At 32.5% G+C, this 15,010-nt stretch overlaps 2 pseudogenes; both read right to left on the reverse strand.

The window, feature by feature from the left end:
• Positions 1-9: 9 nt before the first annotated feature.
• On the reverse strand, positions 10-1,225 carry LOC140672434 (insulin-like growth factor 1 receptor; annotated as a pseudogene).
• A 3,553-nt stretch (positions 1,226-4,778) lies between these two features.
• On the reverse strand, positions 4,779-14,461 carry LOC140672442 (sodium-dependent transporter bedraggled-like; annotated as a pseudogene).
• Positions 14,462-15,010: the final 549 nt, after the last annotated feature.

Here is a 15,010-nt window from a genome sequence, read left to right on the forward strand (position 1 = left end):
TTTAAAAAATTAATCATTTGCCGGTTGTTCATTATCCACTGGACTTAGTAGTGCATCTTCTATGACCTCTCTCAATGCTATAATATTTTTCAAACAACGTTTAAAATTCGGTCTGGAATTCTCTACATTCCAACAACACACCATCAACTGGTACAATGTTAATGGACAGTTGAGGGGCCTCCACAATCTGCCTCCTCCACTTACATAATTTATTACTTCCAAAAGAGTTAGTATAGGGTTTTCACCTAATGATGTAATTTCCCACATTAACACCCCGAATGACCAAACGTCGCTCTGGTAACGTAAATTTTTCCGGTATCCAAAGATTCTGGTGCCATCCAGCGAATAGGAACCAGACCTTTACTTCTCTAAAATATAATTTTAGCGAAATTCTTTTGGTTAAAGTTGTTCATTTTTAGCATGTATATACTAACAAATACCATACTTATTTTTTGTTTTATATATAAAAGTAATTTATTTTCTTTAAATTCTTTTTTCAAAGAGAATAAAAAAATATTCCGAAATAGTTTTATTTTTTTTATAATTGTATTTACCATACGGTAATATTCATCTTTGTAAACATCTCTAGTTAGCCCAAAGTCGTCAATTTTGACGACACGATTCTTGCAATCTCTCGCGGATACTAAATAATTTCGACAGGCAAGATCTCTATGTACAAAACGTAATTCTTCCAGATAACAACAGCCTTGTGCAACATCTTCGCACATGGCGAGCAAATTTTGTAGAGCCAGAGCATGTGAATCTGATGGTTGCAATGTTCGACTCTCTGTCAAATATTTTAGCAAATCAGTTTCCATTAATTTCAACACGAGTAATGGAGAATCTTTGTTTGAGCAAACGGCTAACAATCTTAGCACATGTTTAACAAGTGTTACACGCCCATTAAATGCTGATGTAAACAGAGATACTTACACGAAAAAATTGTTTAAGAAACATATTGCAAATTCATAAAATTGAAAAATAAGAAAAAAAGAAATACGAACAACTTGCTTATTACATAATGTCTGAGCGCGGTTTTCTTCTTATATTATTCCGGCAAGTAACATACTTTATTTTCTGAAAAAGATATTAAACATTTGTTGTAAAGTGCACAGGTGTAAACACTGTGATATATGTATATATATACACAGACATGTATGTACGTACATAAATAGTAATACCTTATTACTGATGGCATACAAAGCACATCACAAATCCGCTTCATGTTTCAATGACAAATTTCTTTCACAATAATCTTTTAACAATCGCTTCTGCTTCTGTTACGTATTAACATGCCACTTGATTGTAATGATTTTGTTAACTCTGTTATACATCGTCTTGCGAGTGCTACCTTTTTTTATATATTATATATTTGAAATGATTTTCTAACATTTGCATTAATGTACCCTATATTTTAAGCATCATTGAACAAAAGCAGATTTTAAATAACAAATAATTGCTAAAAAAATCATTTAGCAAGCTTACATGATTGGCACATAATTTGTTTGTAATGCTTTTATTTTTTTTCTTATTTTACAACATTTATGTATACATATAGTACACTATATCAATTATATCAAGCATTAATTAAGATCCACAATCTAATTTAAATTTAAATATGTTCCCCTTTATATTGCTTTAGTAATTTATTGCTTTTTAAATTTCAGTACATATATGTATAGCTCCATTAAATATATCAATAAAAATATGTATATTGTAGAAACATTGCCATGTTTTAAATATTTATACATGTTGTATAAATAAAAAGTTAAATAACGTTGCCCTTTCCTGGCTTTTTAATTAATTATTATTGTTTACAATTTAATATATTTTTCATATCTAGATTTTTAATTCCATATTTGTAACATTTAAAATATTAATTTTTATATACAATACATTTTTTTCAAAATAAGAAACAAGTGCTATTAATTATAATCTATATTTTTCATAGAAGTGTCATCAATCGCAATACTTATATAAATTTACTTTTATGTAAACTGTCTTTTAATGTTTTATATTTTCGACAACACATACAAACGTGAGCTTTTATTTAAAAATCTACATATTGTTTTTTCAATTTGTGAAATTCGTGTAATCGTCGATATTGAGCAACGTTGATACGAAAAACAATTAAAAATCATCGTGCATGTGTCGACGGAATGACAGGCGCACGATTGTAGATCGAGATCATAGAGACGAAAGCATAGTGCTTGACTGTATAGGGCTCATATTGGCAAATGGCATGAGGGTATTTGAAGGCACTCTGTCGAATTGGATTTTTAATCTACCCTGTTTTTTAGGTACGTTGATGACACTCGTATCGAGAGGAAACAGAGTCGTTTCTATAACCAATCCTACATTGCGCCGAATCTCATAATTACCGTAACAGAGCACACACCAAGCCCATCTCCAGATTATATGAAGCGGCAGGTAAAGAACTTGTAATTTTCTGCAGAGCAAAATTGTAAATGTATAATAGAATCATAAGGATATATTACAAATAAATTCCTGCAGCGATTAATAATTTTAATCTTTCTTTTGAGATCAATAGCTAATATTAATAATTAATATTTGATTTAATAAATTTCTGATTATTGCTTCTTTAGGCATCCATTGATAGTCAGTTGGATCTTATTAGCGTTCAAGGAGGACGTTTATGCTCCGAAAGGAAACCCAGTCTCACAAGATCTCAGACGGATTCTAACATTACTTATATGAGCGACGAGATGCCAGAAACACCAGGCTCCGCAAGTTACATTACCAAAGAAGGCGATGTTGATCTTCAAGTCATCTTAAAGATATATATGTATATTATAATGAATTATAGTAAATTTTCTTAATTTTATATCGTTTTGCAACACATTTTATTGTTTAGGATACACTCCGTTACCTTGCGAGATAATGCCTCTTGTTCGCCACGGATCTGCGAGATTATGTTGAATTTAATGGAGCTTTTAATGGACATGGAAGTGATGAAGCATTGTCTTCGGGAGGAAGCCGGCAGTAACGCAGGCAATAAAATCAAACTATTCAAATAATTATATTATTTAAAACATAAAGTATATTATATGGTAAGAGCTGCTCTGTATTTTGCATCTTTAAATAATTTGTTATTTCGCATTCTTTAAGACATGAAAAATTAAATTGTTCAATTATTATTTTATAATAAAAGTAAAATTAAAGATCCATGCAAAGCAGAAAACTTACTGGAGTACTTAGGAGGAAGGAAAAAAGGAAAGATAGATGCTTAATAGCAAAATATAGATGCGAAAATAAATGTAGAGGAAACCAGCACTGGAAAAAGAAGAAGATAAGATTTGCAGAATATGCGAGAAAGAGATGGAGAGTTTGGAACATATGATATGGACTTGCCAGGCAACAAGGAGCAACATACAGATTGGAGAACTACTCAACGGGAAATGGCAGAAGATTAAAGGAGATGAGAAGAATGAAAGGGGAAAAAGAGGAAAAAAAGAGGAGAAAGGCGAAGACGCAGAGAATAGGAGCGCTAGTGGGTTCAGAAGAGAGAAAAGACTGCACCGTATAACATATATATATATGTTATACGGTGCAGTCTTTTCTCTCTTCTGAATATATATATATATATATATATATATATATATATATATATATATATAAAATATATAATTCTGAATATATATATATATATATATATATATATATATATATATATATATATATATATATATAATGCATAAGTTTGACTATTGGGCTGTTTGATTACATTGCATATATTATTTTATTTTATATATTTTTTTTCTCTATATAGTTTGTTTTTATATATTGTTATTTTGATTGATGTTTATATAGCTTATAGTTTTTTAGAGTCTAAGGGATTGTCTATAAGCTCAGTTACAATTGAAATGTTGATTTTAATTTTGAATTTTGAATTTTGATTTTAATTTAAATTTTGAAATTATGATTCTGATTTAATTTTAATTTTGATTTTGATTTTGATTTTAATTTTAATTTATTGAGTTAGAACGTGAATGTGAATTTGAATTTGAATTTGAATCTAATTTAGTGAATTTAGTTTGAGAATTAGTTAGTAAGATATTCAAATATTTAGCAGCCGAAATATTTTGTGTAAAATTAATATGTATGAATAGACCGAAAGGAAAGGAGAAATTCAAAATTTGACAAATGCTTTTCAAAGTAGAGACTTTAAGCTTTAAAATAAAAAAAAAACATTTTTCAAATACGACCATTTTTGACGGAGTTATGCTTACATGCAAAATTTTGCATAAATTTACATATGCGATAATTTTGATCGCCAGTGTATATATGTTTACATCTCTTCATACAATTAAAATAAACCAATTTTCAATATTTTCAATGACACGTCATTACATTACTATCAAAAGAGATAAGAAAACACTCTAAACATACTTTGATTGATATCATAGTTTATCACTAGAAAACACATTATATATTCAATTAAAATATACAGCTATTCCCTAAAATGCTCTATTCTAGTAAACGGAATTTTAACAAAAAGAAAAAGAAGGAAAACTCTTCATCATTGATTAAGAATTGTTATGCATTCTTCAACCTTTATATCAATCTTCTTTTTATCTTCTTCCGATTTCATCAAAAATAATAAAAACATACAAAGAAAGGCAAAAAGAAATAATAAGAATGTAAGATAAGAAAATAAAAAGAGATAAAAAAAGGAAGATTTATTTTTGTTTAATATAATAATCATGATAATCGTTTTTTACACAAAAAATTTATTTAATAATGCAAAACACTAGTTAAATATATACAACAGAACGTACCACACTCTTAACAACAGAAAACAAATAATATAATAAACACCACAAAAAGTGCATTATCTTTTTATATTATATTGTTTCATTTTTCTCTTTTAGTTTTCATTAATTTTTGGGATGTTTAGCGAGTCTGATCGATTTTAAATATCTAACGTAATTTATTTCGCTAAAATGCTGTATTTACAAGACTAATTACAACAAACAAGTACAAAGGTATATTATACAGGTATATTATATTGTCCGCGCAATTTTCGGATAAAAATGCCGTAAACATGTGAACGATTTTTAAGCAACGTTCTTAAAATTGAAAAAACTAGGTTTAAGCTTCCAGCTAAGAAGCTAAGAAATTTTATTATGTATTTCTTAATTAATTAATTTATCTGATTGTTTATAATTTATTTTTCAGTCATTTCTTTTATATGATTTTAAGCAAAAAAGCAGGGAGATAGAAGACCAATACACTTCCTAACATGATTATTAAATACTGCATTTCTTTATTACAGTAACAGCACAGTAATTTATTTTTATTAATCATTAACAGGGACACATATTTACATGTCTGTATTTGGAACCGCAATTTAGTCTGACCCTGAATTTTTTAATTAATTAATTCCAATAAGAAAATTGCATTTATTATGGAATTTTAAATAAAATGTGAATTAATGTTAAAAATCATATAACAGATCTTAACATTAAATATACAAGATTCGTGGCAGAAGTTCAAGATATTTGAAAGTGTGCACTGAACTGTATTATGCGACTTTATTTTTCTCTCTGAATATTTAACGAAGATATATACGTAGTATATTAAGAAATAAATATTGTAAGAATACAAAAATACCTCGAAGTAATAACAAACGCGCGCACATGCTCAGGCACACAACGGGAGGAGAAAACAACTAATTCTTCTAACTTTGGAGAGATTTCAAACACTGGAGATTACACGAGAAAATTAGACTCGGTCCACAATAAGAAGTAAAAGTTGAAGTAGGAACAAGGAAATAAAAATATTTTATTCGCTCATGCCCTTATTCTCCAGCTCTCTTATACCGGAAACAATCCTCTTACTTCTTAATCCAGGCTTACTCCACATATTGTAGACCGAGCCTTAGCAGCGCATCGCGATTAACGAGAACTCCGATTAACTAGATATTCTCTTCGTCTACATTACAGGTAGAAAGTTATAACTTATAGAAAGAGGCAGCGAATCGCTAACCGGAGTCAAAGTTGATCCAAGATCAGCGAGTTAAAACTTAGCCGCGCGCATATAAAGGATGCGATTGACGTTTAATCAATATTCTCAGTCTATATCATAGAAACGGAACTCTCCATTTCGCTCGCAGTCTTTTTTTCATCGTTGCCGTCGTTGCCATCGCCGTTGTCGTCGTTGCGGCGACAGTGCTCGTTGATCTGCTCGTCAGAGACTAGAGACGCGTCCTTCGATAGGATTAAGGAGTCCTGGCCGATGGGCGCAGCGGCCTCGACTAGATTCTCGACGGATGCTGCCGTCGTCGGCTCCTCGTGGCAGAAGCTCCTACGCAGGGACTGTTGCACCCTCGTGGTACCTCTGCGTATGCTGCTGCGCAGCAAGTTTCGCCACGTCGGTAGCCGTCAAGTTTGAACCGGACAGAGTGTTGGTGTGGCCAACATTGTTCGATCCATTGTGCGACTCCGGTCGACGAGAGTCGACGAGTGGGTGCGTTCGACGGTGCGCGATCTGTCAATCGCGATACCGATCCGGCTGGCCCGATCGATGCTCCTCGACGGTCCACGCCCTGCTCCTGTCGATCGATGCTTCTCCCAGTGTTGGTCACCACGTCCAGCCGCGGTTCCAAAGACACGTGGATGGCGACTTGATCGCGCGAAATCGGCGATAGTACGCTGCCACTCTGGTTCATTTCCAACATAGTTGCGTAATCCGGCGGCGGTGGCAGTGGCGGTTGTTGCTGCAACGCCGGTCTCTGCCGCGGCACTACCTAACCTTCCCCCAGGACGTTGGCGATCCTTCGCACGCTTCGTCGAAAACTCTGACGCAGCATCTTCGCTATCCTCGCGCCGGTCGCCGTGATGTAGCTCGGTGGCGGTGTATACTTGGGCGGAGGATCCTCGAACGGTATCTTCGTGGTCGTGGTAAGATTCCGTTGCCGTGCAAACTGCCGGCACCGGTGTCGCTTCCAATCTGGGTCTACGCGTCGCGAGGATCTTCCGGCTCCAGCGGTGGCCGATAAAGTAATTGAATTCTCTGTAAAAAGTAAAGATTGAAAAACTAAATTATTATTTGTTTATTGAGGGAATATTAGGTGAAACTGATATTTCTAAGTAATGATTGAATTTATACCATTAAAGTGACAGGAAGAACGACGTTCCAAATAAAAGATAACAAAGGGCCGGCCCAGTATCTGAGGCAACGTCCAGTCGATGGGAATAATTCAGCGACGACCGCCTCGTCAGTGTGAGGTCGTCCGCGGACCGCAAACACGGCACCAATTTGCATTAGGTACAGGATGATTATCCACCATACTCCACCAACGGTATAATCGAAATAGTATACAACGTAGATACCCAACTGTAAGCACACAGTAACAAAAAATAAAAGATTACTTATAGCCCTTCATACTTATATATATATATTAAGATAAAAAATCATAAAAACTGTATTAAAACTATATAAAGTGAAATTGTATATGACATATATTATTGAATATAGATTAAATATTTTATATAATATTAATGGTAAGTAAAAAAACTAAATCCTAGACAGCACAAAATATTTATAATAATTATATTTAAATATTTATAAAGATTTATCATATCCCAATAAATATTTAAGAAACATTTACAAAATATAACAAATACTTATTTTTTACTTATCATATATATTGTATGAAATAATTAATCTTTATTCTAATAATATAATACAACATAATATGTTGAATATAGTTTTTATGATTTGTTTCTCTTAATATATATTAAATGTATATAAAAATATATATATGTAAATATTTATGACTACTTTTTTATCATAAATAACATGTATTATTTGAGATATTTATGATAAATCTTTATGACCTATTTAATTTAAGATTACAAAAATATTTATGAAATATTTTGACAAATATTTATAAAATATTCATATAATTACTATAAATATTTCATATATATTTTATAAATATTATATACAGTCTGAAATAATTGACTTGATAAATGGTAATAATAGATATAAATATATATTCATATTAGAATCGTACATATTACCATCATGAGATTTATCAGTATTCCCATTACAATTATTACCATTTATCGTTATCATCAGCTTTATCATCATTAATATAAAAGTGTTACAATTATTATTGATCTATTAATGACGTCATCGAAGCACTTGTCCTTATATTCTTCACTTGCACGTCCAAGAACATAACGTTATTCTTGGTGAAACCGGCGCGTATCTGCTTAGCATCGTATGTGGAACAAACATGTACAGTCCGAATTCCTTATCAGACTCGTTAGAATCGTCTCTATCTCGGCCCACGGTCTTGACGATTTTTCTAACGTCATTCGCAGAATTGTCCTGATCGCGAAGAATCACGATAGCGCGGAGTACGCAGGGCCAATCCAATAGGGGATTTTGCCGTTCAAAATAATTCCATTCTCAGGGTGTAGCCATATTCCTTGTCGTAAAATATTCAACTGTAGAGTCCGCGCGACCGTTCTCCCTCGCTTCACTCATCTTCTTCCCAAAACGGTCGATTCGCCATATGATGCGGCCATTCGTCGAGGCACCTTCCGCACAGGAACACGAAGAACTCGACGGCAAAGGTGCCGGTGGTCTGCTCAACTCTCCGCGATCAGTTCCTTGATGTATCTCAGATTCTCCTTCACCTGAAACTTGAGACCTTTTAGGTCCGATTTCTGTTTGGTCACACTTTCAGAACACTTGAAGGACTTCCTCCGTCAAACTGTCGAACTGTCTCGACAGGCTGTCGTGCTTGAACGTCAGGTCCTTCGCATCCTTACATCTCATTTCCAGCTCCAGTTTCAAGTCGTTGACACGCTGCGAGCGTATTCCTGCCACACGTCGCTCTCGCGTATGCTCTCTTTAGCGACGAACGTCTTCAGGTCTTTTAATTCCTTAAACCAATCGTTCGGCGCACATTTGTTTTGCTCGTCTGTCGATGCTTTCTCGAACGGCTTCAACCTTTCAGTTATCTGGCGAAAGCTCAAACTAGTGCGATGCTGCATATTATCGATGATCGTATCCAGATCGTCCAATCTCAGATTCAGTATCGCGTTATTACCACGATACTCCTCGACTGCTTCTACGATGTTCGATTGCAACGCGACGAGAGATTGCTGCTGGAATACAGTAAGTTTAAGTTCCTGGAAAGGTCGTCCTGCAGGCGAATTCGTTCCTTTTCTCCCTGATCGATAGTCAGACGCAGTAACGTCAATACCGAAAACACCTTTTCTTTCCACACCGAATCTTGTATGTCTCTTATTTGTTGATTATTTCTCTTCGACATTTTTCTGTCGCACGATTTCCGATGTTCCTCAAGATTTCTGCGGATAACGTAAACCCCGCATCGGTTGGAACACTCTTCCAAGACCGCGGCGCATTGCCTGATATGTTCCGTAAGAATTTTTCCTCCGAGAATTCATTACAAAAGTAGCAGGCTACGCTGCGATGTACTATCGCGTGAACGTTATTACTCATCTTTCGTTTAATACGAAAGCGCTTTAACACTAGGCGCGGAGCGAAACCAAAACTCGTGCTGATAACAATTCTCTGTGCAAACGAAAGATTGCACGCCCTATCTGATAAAAAGAGGTAATCTAGACAAAGATAATTACTACAGATATGTCCGAGTGTCCTGCGTCGTTATTAGACATTTGTGTGTCGTACAAATTAAAATGCAATATCTGTGTCCTCGTAATTAATATTATAAATATTTACGCATAACAAGTATTTTGTTTCATCAATTATATTGTTAGATATGTAAGATATGTATAACAGATTAAATCTGTCAAACACAGATAAAATAATCGCTATCGAATCGGCGGAATTCCGACATACCTCTGTAGTCATAGGCAATCCGAGTATGTAGACACAAGCGCAGCTAAAAAACGTGATAGTCGTCTCCCAGAGCTTCATCATTTTCATATTAATCGCCATTATACCGGTTATTACGCAATGCCAGATAGCCAACTAAAACAATTAACGAAACGCATAAGCACTTTTTTTATACCATTATATAAGATGACACAACTATATTACTTGGATGAGGTTTTATTCGTAAATTCTCATATTTATCATCGCTGTAGAAAACTATATATGTATATACCTGTTGGGCGATCCCAAATAAGATGAGGCTAAAATAAAACAGGATCGCCCAGAACGGTGACACCTGTTCGGTGCCCAGCAATGCCAGTGTTGCGAGCACGAGTTCAGTGGCCAGACGTAACACTTGGTATCCAGACTCGGTGCTCGTGTCTACGCCGGGTCGTATTACACGTTCACCAAGAAGGAAGGACGCGTGAGACATGAATCTTTCCGGCATACTGCTCTGGCCCGACGGTGCCGGTTTATTGGTGGGCCTCATAAACGTGTACCCTGATATCCTCTCTGCACAGAAAAAAAGTAAGTGTCAAATCAAAATTTATATACTCATATAAACGCGTTCATTGTTTCATATATAGTACGCAACAATTTATAATCTTCTTAGAAGAATTTAAAAATCTTAAATTTTAACAACATTATAATCTTATTTCAATATTATAATTGTCGATTTCAAGAATAAAATAATTATTTTAACATAAGAAAATTATATATATTATATATAATATTCGATTAGTGAACACGTGTTATTTTCTATCCAACATTTTTCCATTCAAGAAAATTATTTTTAAATAACATGAATATATTTTTCTTGGTTGAACTATATAAAATGTCTTCATTCGAGCAAATTTTCTTTATTTAACGCAATCCTATAATTTCATTTCAAAATTTACATTTTGAAACTAAAAATATTGTCAAAATAAGAATATTCTTTCTTTCTGTGTGTGAAATCGTCCAAGAATGTTACGTCGAGTTTCAATTGCTCGAGGTAATATCGGGATGTATACTCAAATTTTTAAAAATTTCTTGATCTTTCAAGAATTTTTGTTAAAAATTCCAGGATAATATTTTCAAAATTTCTTGATAAAACTTTATAAAATAAATTTTTTTATCCTATGCGTTTTCTAATACTTTTCACTCATACGAAGGAAAAACACTTAAATTTCAAGTGGTAGATTTGCAAATGTACTAAAAAAAAACTGAATAGCATTCATAAAATAAACATTTTTTTACTTACATAATATTTTCTTTTTTCTTTATCACTAAATATTACAATAAACATATATATATATATATATATATAGCATATTCAATATTTTGTAAAAATATTAAATATATAAATAAATATAAAAATATAAAACAAAGACAAAGAAAGATGTATATTAATATCTTTCAAAAACATAATTCATAATTTAGTTGATCACACAGCGGATTGTTTACAATATAAACGCATTATCAAAAAAATTTTTTTTTAAATCCCCTGAGTCTTAGTAAAATTCCCTGATTTCCCCAGGTAAAAAAAATTTTGTATTTAAGAATTACAGATTTTCCATGTTTTCTCAAGAAATATAATCTTGTATATAAAAGGCTATTCTTACCGAAGGAACTAGTGGTGTAGATGTAACCGTGCAGCCTGAGAATCTGTACGCAGGTATTCGCCAAGAAAGCCCCGAGAAAAGCACCACAAAGATCACCACGAGAGTTGTATCTCGCTGTAGCAAATGCTTATGCTTGTTGTGAGTCGCTATCTAAATTATTAAGTATATACCAATTAATTAACTATAAGAGAGAGAGAGAGAGAGAGAGAGAGAGAGAGAAAGAGAGAGAGAGAGAGAGAGAGAGAAAGAAATCAATCGAAAGAAATATAAAATCGAAAGGGAAAAATAATTTTGCTCGCAAAAAATTAATCGTCGTGCAATTATCGACGATGATGGGAACGGTACCTGCATAGCGGCCGCACTGAGCAAACCCTACCTGAGGAAGACCTCGTTTGAGACAGCCATCCATGACTTTCCATTAATGAAGAATTCGCTCCAGACAGTGGCGGGGAAAAGTTGGCTTATCGAACCCGGCGGAGTAAGTCCTAGCAGCTTTGTGCAAAGGATTAATGTACCAAACACGGGCACCAGCGTGTAAAACGTATACAACTTTTCCGTAAGATCTCAACCCTAAATAAAAACAGAATAAAATCATATTTTTTAGAATACACAATTATCACAAGATTTAACAAGATATGACAGATTATATGTGAATATAAACATGTGCTCGTTAAATAAATACACACACACATATTTAATTATCAATTATATATTTAATTATATATTTAATTGTTATCTAAATTATCTGTGTTACACACACGAGCAGTTAAAATTGAAATAATTTTAAATTATCAAAAAATGCACGCTATAAGAAATTTATCACATTTTTATATATTCTTCCTGAAACTGTGAAACTTTTTCGTTGAAAACATTTTCCGATAACTGCAACGCAGAAATAATTTAGGTCATAAAATTAAATTGACCTTACATGCATACGTATAAAAACAGTTTAAAATGTTTTTTATTTAACAATCTTTATAATTCTTATACGAGAGGATCAGTATAAAATTTCCTCATAAAAATTATTTGCCTGCAATCAAGATTGTACAAGCTACGAATTTTTTTGTTTTAATATTCACCTTTACTCAGCGAAACAAATACAATCATCCACACGACCGCTAAATTGAAGGTCACTTGGAACTTTAATGTGACGACGCCGGGATCGATCTCGTTCAAGTGATGCCTCTGCAAAACGGCGCCGCTGAAGTAATCCGGAACGGTCTCGTGTAATTTGTACGAAGCGGTAGTGTTGTGCGTGGGTCGACTGTCGTCTCGATAGAGAAGAAACGGCTCTGCCCATCGATACTTATCCTGCTTTGTTATGAACGAATCTCTGCAATCAATGTACAATACTAATGTCTATTTCGTTCCACGCGATCGAGATGAGGATGATATTAATATAAGATAAATGATCGAAATAGGTACACAGAGAGAACGATTTGTTTGGACTTATTTATTTCATTCAAACAACATTATGTCATATGAAACATTATTTTTATTGACTGAAAAAAAATATTATTTCGTTGAATTAAACAATATTATATGATACATGTTATTTTAAAAATCCAATAATCTTATTAGTTTCTTGAAATAAATAGCTTTTTTCGACTATTTCAAGGATAAATTTTATTAAATCTAAAGAAATTTTTCTCTCTGTGTAGACTCGAAAAAGGTATCATCAAGATCGAAAAATTACAAAAGATTGCATACAGAGAAAATTTTACAAAACAAATTGCATGAAAAGTATATTCTCTTCTGCAATATTTATTGTAAAACTAAAATATAAAACGTCAACATATTTATTACTAAATTTATTAAAAAACTGTTATTATATATTTGTTTGTGCAAAATATTTTAATAATTATAATCTTAAATAAATTTTTATTATATAATATTTCCTGTGTATAAATAAAATTTAATGTACATTAATCTGACACATTTATTTCTCTCGAATGATTCAAGATACGCAAACTTTATTATTAAATATTTTGACTTTCTCATACAAAAATTTTTAACCGATTAACTTTTATTAATTCTATTAATTGTCCTAGTGGTCAGAATGCGGATTAAAACTCAAATAATTTTTACGTGCCACTTTTTCCAGATTTTATCTTTCATGCTTAAATTCTATTCCGCCGTTATTTATCATCGCACGAGATATATTCCCAAGTGAGTATCGGAACGTACCTGAAAGACACGAACATCCACAATACTCCAACTATGCTGTAGATACCGATTAAGGCCTTTGCGGTGAGCAGAGCTATTCCGACACCTTGAAAAAGAGGCGAAATTCTCCACATATCTACAGAACCGGCTGCTAGTTTTTGCCCGAGACATACTTGTAACGTCAGTAGCAGGATGCCCAGTATGATGATAAAATGATAAAATCAGGAACTGTACAATGAAGTTTGCTATAAAGCAAGAATTTTTTTATTAAGAAAAAAATAAGTTTTCCCTTATATAACGAGAAAAATTACTCGCAATTATAAACACATTACTCCATGCGGATAATCGAGTGTCTCTTCGCGAAATCAATTATTACCTTCGATTAGCCTCGAAATTAATTATCGACTTTATTGAAAGACAACACAAGGTTATGAGTTATTATCGATAAGCAATGTAATTATTTTTAACTGTACAAGAATTTGCAATTTTTGTTTGCGTCACATTTACTTATTTATTAGGAATCGACACGGTTTTATAAAATATAAAAAATAATAAATTTTATAGGGTTAAAGGCTACATCACAATTTCAATTTCCACGTAGAAGTTAATTTATATATAATATTTATATATAATTTATATATATATATATATATATATATATATATATATAAATTTTTTCTTCTTTTACACATTTTATTTCCCAATATCATAAAATTTCTAGTATTTTTGAAGTAATTGTTTCCTTAAATTATTTTAAAACTATTCCACATTATACAGACTTGTACTTTCATTATGCTAAAATAATTATATACTTTTGCAAAAGTTTAAGGATTTCCTCTGCAGGCACGAAAACCTTTTCTTGTTTCTATATTCTATATGTACTTTTCCTATGATGTATCATTAGAAATAATTATTCAACAGTTTTCTCTTTTCTCTTAAAAAAATTTCTTAAGAAAATTTCTCTTTCTTATTTGAAATATTTTTACTAAAAAATACATCACTTCAAATATCAATTTGTATATGCAAAGAGTAGACTAAATTTATCTTGTAGTATTTCTTGATTATATGATTACTTATGATTGCTTGGTAGTTTTATTAAACAATTGTATATACATTTCTAGCTGAACAATTGTAGATTTATATTTTATTTTTTCTTGTTGCAGTTGAAAACGTTCCAGAACTACAAAAGATCTGATGCTAGGTATGTACTATTTTTTATGTCATAGTTGTTTGATATATATTTGTCAGTAAACAATTAGTTGTATTTGTCCCTCTTCTTACGGGAGCGTCCCGTTTGACCACGTCACGATTGACCACAGTCACTTATATCGACCGATGCC

Source organism: Anoplolepis gracilipes, chromosome 1 (assembly GCF_047496725.1).
Source record: "Anoplolepis gracilipes chromosome 1, ASM4749672v1, whole genome shotgun sequence".
NCBI classification, from domain to species: domain Eukaryota; kingdom Metazoa; phylum Arthropoda; class Insecta; order Hymenoptera; family Formicidae; genus Anoplolepis; species Anoplolepis gracilipes.